The sequence below is a fragment of the Bombina bombina genome, chromosome 2 (genome assembly GCF_027579735.1).
Source record: "Bombina bombina isolate aBomBom1 chromosome 2, aBomBom1.pri, whole genome shotgun sequence".
Classification (NCBI taxonomy): domain Eukaryota; kingdom Metazoa; phylum Chordata; class Amphibia; order Anura; family Bombinatoridae; genus Bombina; species Bombina bombina.
In genome coordinates, this window is record NC_069500.1 from 560529117 (window position 1) to 560543682 (window position 14566).

Sequence of the window (14566 nt, forward strand, 5' to 3'; positions counted from 1 at the left end):
TATCAAAGCTTCTAAATTCCTGCCGGGTTCTTCATTCCATTCCGCGCCCTTCGGTGGTTCAGTGTATGGAAGTAATCGGCTTAATGGTAGCGGCAATGGACATAGTGCCGTTTGCACGCTTACATCTCAGACCGCTGCAACTATGCATGCTCAGTCAGTGGAGCGGGGATTACACAGATTTGTCCCCTCAACTGAATCTGGACCAAGAGACCAGGGATTCTCTTCTCTGGTGGCTATCTCGGGTCCATCTGTCCAAAGGTATGACCTTTCGCAGGCCAGATTGGACAATTGTTACGACAGATGCCAACCTTCTAGGTTGGGGTGCAGTCTGGAACTCCCTGAAGGCTCAGGGATCATGGACTCAGGAGGAGTCTCTCCTTCCATTAAATATTCTGGAACTAACTTGGCCTCAGTTAGCAACTCTAAGGTACATCAGATTTCAGTCGGACAACATCACGACTGTAGCTTACATCAACCATCAAGGGGGAACGAGAAGTTCCCTAGAGATGTTAGAAGTTTAAAATATAATTCGCTGGGCAGAGATTCACTCTTGCCACCTATCAGCTATCCATATCCCAGGTGTAGAGCACTGGGAGGCGGATTTTCTAAGTCGTCAGACTTTTCATCCGGGAGAGTGGGAACTCCATCCGGAGGCATTTGCACAACTGATTCATCGTTGGGGCAAACCAGAACTGGATCTCATGGCATCTCGCCAGAACGCCAAGCTTCTGTGTTACGGATCCAGGTCCAGGGATCCCAAGGCGACACTGATAGATGCTCTAGCAGCGCCCTGGTCTTTCAACCTGGCTTATGTGTTTCCACCATTTCCTCTGCTCCCTCGACTGATTGCCAAGATCAAGCAGGAGAGAGCATCAGTGATTCTGATAGCACCTGCGTGGCCATGCAGGACCTGGTATGCAGATCTAGTGGGCATGTCATCCTTTCCACCATGGTCTCTGCCTCTGAAACAGGACCTTCTACTTCAGGGTCCTTTCAACCATCCAAATCTAATTTCTCTGAGGCTGACTGCCTGGAGATTGAACGCTTGATTTTATCAAAGCGTGGCTTCTCCGAGTCAGTTATTGATACCTTAAGACAGGCACGAAAGCCTGTCACCAGGAAAATTTACCATAAGGTATGGCGTAGATATCTTTATTGGTGTGAATCCAAGGGTTACTCATGGAGTAAGGTCAGGATTGCTAGGATATTATCTTTTCTCCAAAAAGGTTTGGAAAAAGGATTGTCAGCTAGTTAAGCGTCTGGCAGATGTTCCAGACGTTCAGGCATTTTGTCAGGCTTTAGTTAGAATCAAGCCTGTGTTTAAACCTGTTGCTCCACCATGGAGCTTAAACTTGGTTCTTAAGGTTCTTCAAGGAGTTCCGTTTGAACCTCTTCATTCCATAGATATCAAGCTTTTATCTTGGAAAGTTCTTTTTTTGGTAGCTATTTCCTCGGCTCGTAGAGTCTCTGAGCTATCTGCCTTACAATGTGATTCTCCTTATCTGATTTTTCATACGGATAAGGTAGTCCTGCGTACCAAACCTGGGTTCTTACCTAAGGTGGTATCTAACAAGAATATCAATCAAGAGATTGTTGTTCCATCCTTGTGTTACACAATTTGGACGTGGTCCGTGCTTTAAAGTTTTACTTACAAGCTACTAAAGATTTTCGTCAAACATCTGCTTTGTTTGTTGTCTACTCTGGACAGAGGAGAGGTCAAAAGGCTTCGGCAGCCTCTTTTTCTTTTTGACTAAGAAGCTTAATCCGCTTAGCCTATGAGACTGCTGGACAGCAACCTCCTGAAAGGATTACAGCTCATTCCACTAGAGCTGTGGCTTCCACTTGGGCCTTTAAAAATGAGGCTTCTTTTGATCAGATTTGCAAGGCGACGACTTGGTCTTCGCTTCATATTTTTTCAAAATTTTACAAATTTGATACTTTTGCTTCTTCTGAGGCTATATTTGGGAGAAAGGTTTTACGGGCAGTGGTTCCTTCCATTTAAGTTCCTGCCTTGTCCCTCCCTTCATCCGTGTACTTTAGCTTTGGTATTGGTATCCCACAAGTAATGGATGATCCGTGGATTGGATACACCTTACAAGAGAAAACACAATTTATGCTTACCTGATAAATTTATTTCTCTTGTGGTGTATCCAGTCCACGGCCCGCCCTGTCATTTTAAGGCAGCTAATTTTTAAATTTAAACTACAGTAACCACTGCACCCTATGGTTCCTCCTTTCTCGGCTTGTTTTCGGTCGAATGACTGGCTATGACAGTTAGGGGAGGAGCTATATTACAGCTCTGCTGTGGGTGTCCTCTTGCAACTTCCTGTTGGGAATGAGAATATCCCACAAGTAATGGATGATCCGTGGACTGGATACACCACAAGAGAAATAAATTTATCAGGTAAGCATAAATTGTGTTTTTACAGCTTCAAGTAGGCATAAGGATAGTTCCTCATTATGTGACACCAACTGTCAAACACAGAGAAGAAGGTGTGATGGTCTGGGACTCTTTTGCTGGATCCTGAGTCAGCAACTTGCACAGGCTGAGTGGCACCCTGAGCTTACAAGGGTATGCTTGTCATAAAATGGATACCAAGAGAAAGAAAAAATAAAAATTGTTTCAAATTGCATGCCCTATTTGAATTATTAAATAAAAATGTTGACATTAAATCTCTTTAAAGAAACAGTGTACTGCAAAACTGCATTCCCCTTAATGTGTTTCCAAAGACTTGTCATACCAGCTGAGTATAAAATATGTGAAAATTTTCCTTTAAGTTTATTTTTGTATATGAATTAGTGCCCTCCACTAATACTGGCACCCTTGGTAAATATGAGCAAAGAGGGGGCGTGTCTAGGCGGCGGCCATGGAAGGTCGCAATTTCAGGAGCTCCTGACTTGATGAAGACAATCCGCCGATTATCTTTGCAACACCAAGTCATCTGGATACTAAACTATTACCTATACATACTATGAGACTGGGAGACTCAAATAATATTTACATTGGTGTTTATATGATTGCCGGCTCTTGAACTGGACCGCTGAGGCCCTTGGCGGCGGACAGAACGTGGTTCTCAGCACCCCCCCCAGCTTAACCGCTGGGTATTACAGCCGCGAGCAGGCTGTTTGCTCTACAGAAGGGAACTGTCTAACTCGATAAATTAACTTTATTTCTAAAGCTTTTTGATGTGGCTACATCTGTAAATGATAGTTAAGATGGAGGCTATAGACAAATGTGAAACTCAGATTGTTCGGGTACTTGAGGACTCCTACCGAGGTTTAATGGCAGACCTGCACAAAATATTTTCCACTCCAGAGCCCGCAGCAAAGCCCGCAGGCGAAACCAAGATGCTTAACATTCCTTTAATGGCAGAAGCGACCAGCAGTACAGTCCGTTACTCAACTGAGCATACAGAGACCTCTAGCTCTATATATGAGAACTCTCGGCAGGTTTCTGGGCACTGGGATGTTCAGTTTTCAGAGTCCTGGGACGAGACAAGTGAGCCGGATCTCAGAAATACCCGGGTTCTAAAGAAGACTGGGAGGAGTTCAGTGGCTAGGGGTATACTCAGTGTGAGGAGAGCCCCCCTGGAAGACACCGGAACCACAGCTACAGACAGGTCAGACACCCGGCTAAAAATTGGGACAGGCCAAGCTGGTTGCTTGGGTGATTGCATACATGTAGTGGGCTCGAGTCGATTAACATCTGCAGCGCCTCAAGAAGACGGAAAATCTGAGCATATGAAGGCTTTGGTTGGGGACTGCAGTCATTGGCACGGAGATCTACTGGGGCAAATAATGAGCGCCTCTTTACAAATACTGCCCGTTTCCAACTTTCACTACACGGTCCCACAACTGGCAAATTGGGACCCCGGTGGGTTCCTCTCAACTTTTAAGTATGCAGTAGCAACAAGGGACACAGGTATCGGATAAGAGGTCTTGTAATGACCCATGCTACGTTCACTAACTGATTGCTGTACTTTTAGATATGACGAACTTATTTGTACTTTTGATCTTTGCTTATGAGGAGCCGGGGGCAATATGATTATTGTCGCAGTCATTTGGCAAATTGAACTGGTTAAATCTAGCGGGGCCTCATGAACTAGCTCATATTTTATTTACATCCAATGTTATGCACACGGGACTTACTGTTTTGGTTACATAGACAATTTAGTTCCTGCCTATATTATGTCTGGGGCTATATATAGAGATAAAATGTTGATGTCACTAGATGTGTGGTTTTTAGGGGGTATATGTATGCTTTCCCTATAATTATGTTTTAAATGGATCCCAGGGGAGTGTGGGGTATCTAGAGTGCTTATGCAGTTCCATGTGACTCATTTATGATGTTTTATTTCACTTTAGATCAGAAGTGCGGTGTATTAGTTATGGGAATGTGATATAGAGTTGATCCATGACAAAGTTAATATAGGACTATAGAACATAGTTGCACTAATAGAGGATATTGTATGTTACATACAATTTGCATCGGGTACTGATCAATTCACACTGCATATATGCTCTTACTGGTCACCGGAGTACACCACAAGACCCACTATATTTTTGTAAATCCGACCACAATGGTTTATCTTAATAACTATGGCTAGGGGGCAATAAGCTACCTGCGGCCGAGGTGGCAGGCCCTCAGACCTTAAATTAAGTCACCATAGGAAGTGGTCTGTAGAAACATACCTATAGAATAATAAGTATGCAGATTTTTGTACTAGCATAATACTTCCATGATATAGTGATCCAGAACCGTGACAGGCACATGTCTCTTAATTCGCATATATATCCCTACTCCCTGGGTAGACTTTTTCTCCTGCCCTATTTAGCACAACACTAATGATCTTAGTATTACATCTATACTGTGTAACACATCACAACTAGACTTTTCATTAAGGTTCATAAGATGGTTCCCTATAATATACTATAAAATGATGTAGCATCAATAATTACTATGGTCATTGTTCACAGCCCTTTGCTACGTTTTCTACTATGATTTTATTATCTCAAATCAGTTGTGTATATTTCGGGTCCAAAAGTGGCCCATTTTGTTATTTTTATTTTTTCTTTCTTGTTTCCCCTAAAATCCCCTGTTATGTCTCAAATTCTTTTCATGAGGTCCAAGAGAGGCCTCCGTTGTTCACAGAGGGAAGCCATTGTGTATGACTTTATATCATATTTCAAGGGGACTCCCCTTAAATAGAAAACCTGAGGTTGTTGTATATTTGTATAATTGGATGCTTAAATATGGGTATATTGTTATATTTATGATGTATACCGAATGGTCATTACCCTATGCTTCTGAAACCAAGTTTCATTATATTACTTCCAATATCTGATGTACATGATTATATAATTGTACTTGTTAATAACCTCAATAAAAATATTTAAAAAAAAAAAAAAAAATATGAGCAAAGAAGGCTGTGAAAAATTGTCTTTATTGTTTAACCTTTTGAGCTTTTGTTAAAAAAATATGCAAAAATACTCTGCTCTCATGGATATCAAACAATTGCAAACACAAAAAATATCTTTGCTAAATATATGTGTGGCACAATTATTGGCACTCTTTTAGTCAATACTTTGTGCTACCTCCCTTTGCCAAGATAACGGTTCTGAGTATTTTCCTATAATGCCTGATAAAGTTGGAGAATACATGGCAAGGGATCTGAGACCATTCCTCCATACAGCATCTCTCCAGATCCTTCAAATTTCGAGGTTGAGACTGATGGACTATTCTTCAGTTCCTTGATTTGGGACCTTGATTTTGTGGTCAGTAAACCATTTTTGTGTTGATTTTTATGTATGTTTTGGATCATTTTCCTGCTGGAAGATCCAACCACGGCCCATTAGGTTTCTGGCAGAGGCAGTCAGGTGTTCATTTAAAATATGTTGATATTTCATAAAGTCCATGATGCCATGTATCCTAACAAAATGTCCAGGCCTCTGGCAGGAAAAAAGGCAGAAAAAAATTAAAGAGCCACTACCATATATAACCATGGGTATGAGGTACTTTTTCCATATGGCTACCTCTCTGTGTAAGCCAATCCCACCTCTGCAGTTTATTGTCAAACATATCTATTTTGGTTTCATTTGACTATAGGACACAAACCTATTTGAAGTTCCAGTAGTGTCCGGCAAACTGAAAACCCTTGAGTTTGTTTCTGGATGAGAGTAGAGGCTTTTTTTTTTTAAACCCTTCCAAACAACTTGTGATAATGTAGGTGACGTCGGATTGTAGTTTTGGAGACTTTCTGACCCCAAGACACAACTAACTTTTGCAATTCTCCAGCAGTGACCCTTGGAGATATTTTGGACACTCAAACCATCCTCTTCACAGTGCGTTTAGACATTATAGACAAACATCCTCTTCCAAGTTGATTCATAACATTTCCAGTTGACTGGAACTTCCTAATTATTGCCCTGATGGTGGAAATGGGCAATTTCAATGCTTTTACTATTTTCTTTTAGCCACTTCCCATTTTGTAAAGCTCAACAACCATTTGCCGCACCTCAAAGCTATATTCCTTCGGCTTACCCATTTTGATGAATGACTAAGGGAATTTGGCCTATGTGTTACCTCATATTTATACCCTTGTAAAACAGGAAGTCATAATTTAAACATTTTCTGTTCCTAGTCACAGAGTAATACTATAAAATGTAAAATATCAATGGGAGTATACTCCAAATATATTTTTCTCACATTAATTCATAGGGGTGCCAGTATTTGTGCCACACATATATTTAACAAAGTTTTTTGTTTTTGTTTTTTCGGATAAACCTGTGCTGTGTTTGCAATTGTTTGATAATCAAAAGGTTAAACAATGAAGACAATTTTTCACTAATCATATTTACCAAGGGTGCCAATATCTTAAATCTGCCAGTATACTTAGGCCCTGATATTCAAAACCTCTCTACTCAGGTGAGATATCCTAAATTGATCCTCCAACACTGCGAGATCCCTAGTGAAATTTTCAAAAGGCAGATTTTGCTTTACTTTTCCAAGGGGCGTTCCCTGTATTTCTGTATGTGAAAGAGAGACAAGCTCAGTGCAATATAGCACTGCATGGCATGACAGTTCTGCTGCATTTACACTTTAGTACTTTCTGTTTATATCACTTTACACTTCAGATTAAATTTTATTTAATTTAAACTTTGCATTTTCTATTTTGTATTTTATTTTGTAAACAGCAGTATATTTAGGATTGTGATTTTACAAATTCTGATTATACCTTCACAGTTTCTGTGTAACAAATTGAGGCTCATACTTTGTATATTTATGTGTATCTTTAACAAATTAGATTGCACTTTGCATGTCTTTTATTTAAATTAAAACTGTCAGCTTCAATTTCTCTAGTTTGAAAAGACATTATAGGTCGAACGTCACAGGAGCAGAGCCCACTTAACTTTCTAAGAAAAGGGGAGGAACGTGGAAATCCTAGAGAGATGAGAGATGCCTTCCATAGAAAGTAATAAAGCTTTCTGGGATACAAACTTTAACATGGGAAAGGGAAGGTAACTGGAGAACCAATGGGGCAGATATAAAAGCTCAGTTTGCATCAATTCCAAATTAAACTGAAATGTTTTGACTACCATTTACCTTGCTTTTGTCCATATTTTAGTATATATTACTTCTGTGTTGTGAATTTTGAGCAAACTTCTTACAAAAGTTCCCAAGACTTGTGAGAGAGCATCAGACATACCATGGGAACTGCCCTCGCCCTCCCACTTTTTGAAATAGTCAGTTTTAGTTCGCAAGGCAGCAAATACAAGGTGTAATTTATTTTTTAAAAGGTACACAGAAATATTAAATGTATGATCCTAAGTTATCAAAAGTAACACAGGAACTTTGAAAGCATAATCAGAATGTGTAAAATCACTGCTAGATCAAAATTTTAATGTATTAAAATATAAATGATAAAGTGCAAATCTTAAATGCAATAATACTGAAAGAACCCAATCTGAAATGTTTAGTAATATAAAATACAATGCACAAAGTGTTAGTGTAACAAAACTCTCATATTGTGCAGTGCTATCTTGCACTGGGCTTGTCTCTGCTTCACATACATAAATGAGAGAGATCTCGTAGTGCTATAAAGTTACACCCTTTTTCTTCTGAAAGTTCAGCCTTTGTGAAGTCTTAATGGGATACTAAATCCCAATTTTGTATTTCATGATTCAGATAGAGCATGCAATTTTAAGCAACTTTATAATTTACTCCTATTATTAATTTTTCTTCGTTCTCTTGCTATCTTTATTTGAAAAAGCAGGAATCTAAGCTTTGGAGCCTGCCCATTTTTAGTTCAGCACCCTGTGTAGCGCTTGCTAATTGGTGGCTACATTAAAATTAAAATTGGGTTTAGTATCCCTTTAAAAGGGACAGTAAACCTCAACATTTTCTGACATGATTTGGATAGAACATATCATTTTGAACAACTTTCCAATTTACTACTATTATCAAATTTGCTTCCTTATCTTGTTATCCATTGTTGAAGGAACAGCATTGTACTACTAGCAGCTAGCTTAACACATCTAGGGCGTGATTACATATGTGGCATAAGTTTCAGCGCAACTGCTGAAACCCATGTAACCGTAGGTTTACCTCGCACATCGGGTGAATCACATAAATCCTACTGCCAGATGCTATACTGCTGTAAGTTGGAAAAACTGGCGAGGTTCAGAAATGTGTGCAAATACACATTTCTGGCGTCGCCAGCAACTTACGCTAAAAATAGCCTCTAAACCGCCAACCCCCCCACCACACAAAATACCTAATAAAATTATTAACCCCAAAAAAACACCAACCCCCACAACGCAAACTACCTAATAAAACTATTAACCCCCCCACAACGCAAAGTATTTAACTAAAAGCTAAGCCCCCTTACCTAATACCCCCTAACTTAACCCCAATTAAAATACACTTACATCAAAAAATACTAACTACATTAAAAAATAATAAACAATTAGAAAAAATAAAAATTACTAAAAAAAACTAACATTACTGAAAATAAAAAAATAAAAAATTACAAAAAATAGCAAACGAAATTATCCAAAATAAAAATATTCCTATTCTAACACCCAATTAAAAAAATTACATTAATTAAATACAATTAACTAAATTACAAAAAAAAACAAACACTAAATTACACAAAATAAAAAAGAAATTATCAAATTTATAAACTAATTACACCTAATCTAATAGCCCTATCAAAATAAAAAAGCCCCCCCAAAATAAAAAAAATCTCTAGCCTAAACTAAACTGCCAATGGCCCTTAAAAGGACATTTTGCGGGGCATTGCTTTTTTACCTGTAAAAAATTGCTTTTTTTACCTGTAAAAAAAAATACAAACAACCCCCCAACAGTAAAACCCACCACCCACACAACCAAACCCCCCAAATAAAATCCTATCTAAAAAAAACTAAGCTCCCCATTGCCCTGAAAAGGGCATTTAGATGGGCATTGCCCTTAAAAGGGCATTTAGCTCTTTTTCAGCCCAAACCCTAAGCTAAAAATAAAACCCACCCAATAAACCCTTAAAAAACCCTAACACTAATCCCCGAAGATCCACTTACTCAACGAAGCTGGGAGAAGTCTTCATCCAAGCAGCAAGAAGTCCTCAACGAAGCAGGGAGATGTCTTCATCCAAACGGCAAGAAGTGGTCCTCCAGACGGGCATCTTCTATCTTCATCCTTCCGACGCGGAGCGGCTCCATCTTCAAGCATCCGGCACGGAGCATCCTCTTCTGTCGACGGCTCTTCAAGAATGAAGGTTCCTTTAAGGGACGTCATCCAAGATGGCGTCCCTTGAATTCCGATTGGCTGATAGAATTCTATCAGCCAATCGGAATTAAAGGTGAAAAAATCACCAATCAGCCAATAGGATTGAGCTCACATTCTATTGGCTGTTCCAATATTGCAAGTTAGTACCGAGCCGCTCATAACGCAAAACTCGTAATCTAGCCGTAAGTTTGTTATTTTCTGCAATGTTAGTTTTTTTGTTGTTTTTTTTTTTGTAATTTTATGTATTTTTATTTTGTGTAAGTGTAGTTTCTTTATATTTTGAGTAATGTTATTTTTTTTTTGTAATTTAGTTTTTTTAAATTTTTGTAATTGTTTATTATTTTTTTTATGTAGTTAGTTTTTTTATTTTTTGTAAGTATTTTAATTGGGGTTAAGTAGGGGGCTTAGTTATTAGGTTAATACTATGCATTGTGGGGGGTTGGCGGATTAGGGGTTAATAGTTGTATTAGGTACTTTGTGTTGTGGGGGGAAGGCGGGTTAGGGGTGTTAATATGTTACTTAGATACTTTGCGTTGTGGGGGGTGTTGGTGATTTAGGGGTTACTATATTAATTAGATACTTTGCGATGTGGGGGGTTGGTGGTTTAGGGGTTAATACGTTTATTAGGTAGTTTACAATGTGGGGGTTGGCGGATTAGGGGTTAATACTTTTATTAGTTATTGCAATGCGGGAGGATGGCGTTTAAGGGGTTGATATTGCGCGTGCGTTAGGTGTTTGTTAAGGCTTGCTGCACCTGCCTATGTGTGGCGAGGTGAAAATGGAGTAAAATGTCTCCATTCTGCGCACATAAGTCCTTGCGCTGAATATGTGATACCGGCTGCGAGGCCAGTTCTATGTTAGTTTATGGGAGTAAAAAGTGAAGGCGACGGGTAAAATATACACAGTTAACTTGTATGCTGTGTCATATATGTGATTGCTCAATTAGACTAAAAATTAGCGACGTTGGGTTTTGCGTCCATCGCCACATATGTGATTGCGCCCCTAGTTAGCCAATCACAAGAAACAAATGTGTGCAGATACCAATTAGCAGCAGCTCCCACTAGTGTAGGATATGTGCGTATACTTTTTCAACAAGGGATACCAAGAGAACGAAGCACATTTAAAAGTAGAAGTGTCTTAAAGGGATAGTAAACCCCAAAATGTTCTTTCATAATTCAGATAGAACATAACATTTTAAAAAACTTTCCAATTTAATTCTATTATCACATTTTCTTCATTCTCTTGTTATCCATTGCTGAAGAGACAGAATTGCACTACTGACAGGAAGCTGAAAATATCTATTTAGCCAATCACAACAAAAGTGTGCAGGCACCAATTAGCAGCAGCTCCCACTAGTGTAAGATATGCGCGTAATCATTTTTTAACAAGGGATACTAAGAGAACGAAGCACATTTGAAAATAGAAGTGAATTTAAAAGTTCTTAAAATGACCTGTTCTATCTGAATCATGCAAGTTTAATTTTTACTTTCCTATGCCTGTAACTGTGATTTCACTCCAAGCTGGAGAATCTTTGAATTTCAGGTCCGTAAAGAGAACAATTGAAAATTGACATTTAGTATCTCATACCTCCCACTGGTAGTGTAAGGTATTCTACTGGTTATAGTTACATAGTTATTCCATAGCAAATACTTAAAGGGATATAAAACAATCTGTTTCATCGTTTTAATAAAAAAAAGCACTGATCAGTGGGTTATACTAAATAGAAATAATTGCAATATATAGTATCCATCACTTTAAAGGGATTTTACCTTTTATTAATTTTATTTTTTCTTCACTTGTGCAGGGCCTGTTACTTCCTGTCACTACCCCACAATGCGGCTGTGGTCTCTACAAAAAGGCAATTTAGCAGTTTTCCCTTTGAAGTGTTGCTAAGAAACACTTATTTGCTATCTTAAATTAGTTTACAGCCCATGTTCAGTAGAAGACTTTTGCTGCAAAAATCATGCAATCATGAAACCTAAGTTATGTAATGGTAGCTCTCTTATCTAACTGTGGGCAGTGGCTACACTGAGAATTTAGCAAGAAAACAAGCAAGTTGTTTGTTGTTTTAACACAATCTGTTTCTTTTTATGTTTACTTTGAATTAACAGATTTCTTTTTACTAAAGGAACATTGGTTAATATCCCTTTAAGTATTTACATTTTCAGTAAAGATAGGGATACAACAGGCAAAAACAGCTATTTCAAATGACAAAATAAAGCTAAATAACATATTTGCAATAAATGTAATATACTTCAGGTGATTTTTATAACTGGGAACGCATTAATGGGGAGAAAATGCTACAGTGCCCAGTCTTTAAGTGTTAATGGAAGCAAGGTATGCGTTTTGTAAGACTCCCCCTCCCTCGCATCACAACTAAGCAACAAGGAAGTGCCTCTACCTAAGTGTACAACATGATTATGTTTGCAACATCACAACCAATGTGGGAATTTAAGAAATTACATATTTCTTCCTCTGCAAATTATAGTGCAAGACTGCAAATCAACTTTTCTACCATAGGAGAGCAAAACTTAAAACATAATTTCAAAGCACATAGTTTTCTCTTATCCTAAAAAAAAATAAAAGTATATAGTGCAAGCAGAAAACTCAGATGTCAGTGCTAAAGAAAATTAAACTTTATTTTCTGAGTCAGAGCTAGTCAGTATTTTGTCTTAAGACTCAGTGAAAAACTGATTCACTCAATTCAAAGCGATAACTTTAAAGGGACAGGAAATCCCAAAATGTTCTTTCATGATTCAGATAGAACATAACATTTCAAACACTTTTACTTCTATTATCAAATGTGCTTCATTCTCTTGTTATCCATTGCAAAAGAAACCACTGCACTACTGGCAGCTAAACACAGCTAGTTAGCCAATCCCAAGGGATACTAAGAGAACAAACCACATTTGAAAATACAAGTGACTTTAAAAGTGACTTAAAAAAAAATCTCCTTTATCATAAATGAAGTCTGGAAACCTTTCACTAAAAAGCAGTGTGCAGCATACGCGTGAATGCTTTTATTGTGAGTTTAGCACTGACCAAAATGACATACAGATTATGTGTAGTTTGCATCATTTCTATTTCACAGCAGCAGTTGCAGTACTAATATTGCACTCACGTGTGACCCACACTCACCAGCTGTAGTGCATGACTGATGCTGTGTACATGGGGACAACACTTCAGGAAGCACATGCAGCTCTAGCAACAAATTCGGGATTTGCATTCTGCAGCACCACAAGGTGTCACTGCTAAACAGCAGATTCGCCACACATCGGCAAAGGGAGAGAGATCTAGTTTGTGACTGACACTAGCAGATTCAACAGTATTGTAAAATTAAATACCAACGGTTCTAACAAAATTGTCACTGTAATATAAGATGTATTCAAAGTAAAAGAGGTAAGGTGTTAAAATTACAAACCGTAGTACTGTAACCCCTTGGCTTCCAGAGAAGATCTAAACTGCCTACAACAATCTGTCTTTTCTCACGAAGGAGGAGCTAACTTTATTGTTCCTTGATTCATAGTGAGAAAGTTTATAGCTGCTGGCTGGCAAATATTGCACCTCAGATCTATAAAAGGCATCGCGAAAAAAAATGTCTGAGTAACTTGAGAATATGCTAGCAAAATATTTGTCAGTTTATAATAATTGCTGTGCACTTGCAGCAAGTAAACTCAAAGCTGTTTGTTGATTTCAAAGTTCCTTTTCTGTCTGTTAAGGTTAGACCTGTTAAACATTTTTTCATAAACTAAAACCTGCAGGGGGGAAATGGAAAGGCATCTTGCATCTAACCTAAGCTAAATAATTATGACAAAAGTGTATCTCCCAAGAATACGTTAGAACTGCTTTATGACTTTATCTCCCAGAGTAGAACAAGAATGATCAGTTTCTGTGAATTATCCACTAAGACTCTCCAATCACTATATCATTTTATTTAACATTTTCAGCAAACCCAGCAGATTCACACTTTACCATTATTTTATGTATACATGAAAACTCTACAACATTTGTAAAAAAAATAAAATAAAATGCATATTTATATTAAAATTGTAATAAACAAGGTTGTACGAATAGTGTGCTTTTTTTTCTTCTAAACTTGTAAAAAAAAAAAAAGGTTATTCACATATAAATAGGTCATTTGGGTATATGTATATAACTTATGCACATTTATATAACTCAGGTGATCGCTATTACAACAGTAATCACCTGGCTATAAAAAAACCTATATAGGGTCTTTATTTTAAAAGAGGGGCTTCTGGGTGTTAAAACAAGGGGTCATGGGGGTCTCTATGGCTTTTGTGCTTAAACATTATACCCCAAATACATCCAATGTTTGAAAGAGCATGCAATAGCCTTTCAAAGGGTGGGTCTTGGGGGGAATAATAGTTGTTATTAGCTTTTAAAAAGACATGAAATCCAAAACAAATCTTTTGTGATTCAGACAGAGCATACAATTTTTAGAAAAGTTTCCAATTTACGTATATTACCAAATTTGCTTTGTTCTCATGGTATTCTTTGTTAAAGGGACATTACACACTAAGTAAATTCTAGATAAAATGATGTATTCAAAGAAAAGATTAGTCAGAATAATATGTAGATGTATTTTTTAAAGATTCATTAGCTGTTAAAATATTGACAAAATAAGTGTAACATTTTAGAGCAAAATTACAAGTGAGGCACAAACGGTTTTGCATAAGCAATATCGTCTTTTCGCAAGCCTTTTTCATTGCGCTGATATTACAAGTTGAGCAAAATCGCGATTGTGCTAGCGCAATCGTCATT

The 14566-nt window shown here is 37.9% G+C and overlaps 1 protein-coding gene across 1 annotated transcript in view; it reads right to left on the minus strand.

Moving 5' to 3' along the window:
- The window catches only part of AOPEP (aminopeptidase O (putative)), a 1396509-nt gene extending 1383492 nt beyond the window's left edge, over positions 1 to 13017 (minus strand). Inside the window, exon 1 of the mRNA XM_053702422.1 lies at positions 12923 to 13017. The gene's annotated coding sequence lies outside the window, so the exon portion shown is untranslated. The remainder of the gene's footprint in view (positions 1 to 12922) is intronic.
- Between the last annotated feature and the right edge of the window lie 1549 nt (positions 13018 to 14566).